General features: G+C 45.8%; 1 pseudogene; it reads right to left on the reverse strand.

Annotated features, from left to right (window-relative positions):
• Window positions 1–857: 857 nt before the first annotated feature.
• On the reverse strand, window positions 858–1,239 carry LOC138489782 (GTP-binding nuclear protein Ran pseudogene; annotated as a pseudogene).
• Window positions 1,240–1,735: the final 496 nt, after the last annotated feature.

The following is a 1,735-nucleotide window of genomic DNA, read 5'->3' on the forward strand; positions in this document are numbered from 1 at the left end:
ACCCAAATTATAATTTTGCCAAACCAATCAAAATTAAAAGCTAGAATTGGCGTGTAAAAGTGGCATCCGTTTGGACATGTATGAACCAGCTGCAACTTGTATGCCATGTTCCAAAGATACCAAAGCCAGCGGTTGCACCAGCTTGGATAGCACCAGCAGTAATGCTTTAGACTGCTATATAATATCTCAAGGTGCCCCTTTTCCTAGTGGAGGTCCAAAAGACGGACAGGAGTAGGAATGACCTGTCAAATAGTTAACATCTGCAGCTACAGACAAGAGCAACATTTCAGCATGGTTTAACCGGCCAACATAGAGTCACCGTCACACTAACCAGCAGAGCAACAAGTAGCATGTTTAGTACATAGGCTAATGCACTAGTGTCTTTACAGTGCCACAGAACCAGAAAATCAATTAAAACAAACATAAAACAGTACTGATGGTTCAACAAGAACTGCATCCTTAAAAGAAGTACTTACAGTGTATAAAAGTTCACTTGCTTAGGTATTTGAAATACAACTTTATTATGGTCTAAATGGAAAACGGAACAGGAATGACAGTAACAAACAGGGTTCACCACTGAAGTGATGTGACTGTAGCAGTCTTTAAATTAGATTTGCAACTTGAGGGGTAAAGTAATTGCAGTCCAAAACAGCTAAACACGCAGGTCCAAAATATGAAGGAATTAATTTTACTGCCACATTCACTCCGAAGCCCGTTCATCTCCTTCAGCATCCCAAAGATTAAGCACATGTTCTGCTCAGCTAGATAATAAAGTGGCAAACATGCTGCACCATCGACAACATAGGACAGTTGCCTATAAAACTAGACATCTGACACTGGGCTCCAACCGCACTCCCTCACAGATCGTCGTCTTCATCTGGCTGTGCAGTGGTTTGGGCAATCTGTAAATCTTGTTCATACTGTGCTGCCAATGCTGGGTGTATAACAACTTCAGGGGGTGCGAGGGCAGGCATTGCTACAAACTCCAAGTCGGGATCACCAATTAGCTTTCTTGCAAGCCACAGGAAGGGTTTTTCAATGTTGTAGTTACTCTTGGCAGAAATATCGTAGTACTGGAGATTCTTCTTCCTGTAAAAGACTATGGATTTCGCCTTCACCTGTCTTTAATATCCACTTTGTTGCCACAGAGCACAATGGGGTGTTTTCACAGACTGGTACGAGATCTCGATGCCAGTTGGGGACATTCTTATATGTGACTCTTGATGTGACGTCAAACATGATTATTCTTTTTTTGGCCTGGATTTAGCAGCCTGTTCAGCCATGGTTGCAAGTACACAGAATCCGAGGAACGTTCTTCAGTGGGGATGTGTCCAAGCTGCTGCTTTTATAATGGTGTGTTCTTACTGGCAGCAGTTAGCAGACCAGTGCGCCAGTGCAACCTCCCCAGACTGTCAGAGGTGCCCGTGAGATCCGCTCCAGCTCTTCTGGATATCAACAGCCTCATGGTTCACTGTACCTCAGCTCCCCGGTGCCAGTCATCTAAATGCTGGGGCGAGCCACTCCTCCTAATGAGTTCTGGCAGGTGTGAGCTTGCGCCAGGAGCTGGGGGGAAACCGCACGTTTCAGTCCCGCCCTGCGTGAGTCTCGCCACTTCCACCCGCCTGCAAGTGCAATATGCTATTTCTTCAGCATAGCTGCACAACGCAGCGCCCCTCTCTCTGGCACCTGGTACATACTTGCCAACCCGACCGATTTAGGCGGTAGGATACTGCTT

The sequence above is a fragment of the Ambystoma mexicanum genome, chromosome 9 (assembly GCF_040938575.1).
Source record: "Ambystoma mexicanum isolate Mex_15411 chromosome 9, UKY_AmexF1_1, whole genome shotgun sequence".
Taxonomy (NCBI): Eukaryota; Metazoa; Chordata; class Amphibia; order Caudata; family Ambystomatidae; genus Ambystoma; species Ambystoma mexicanum.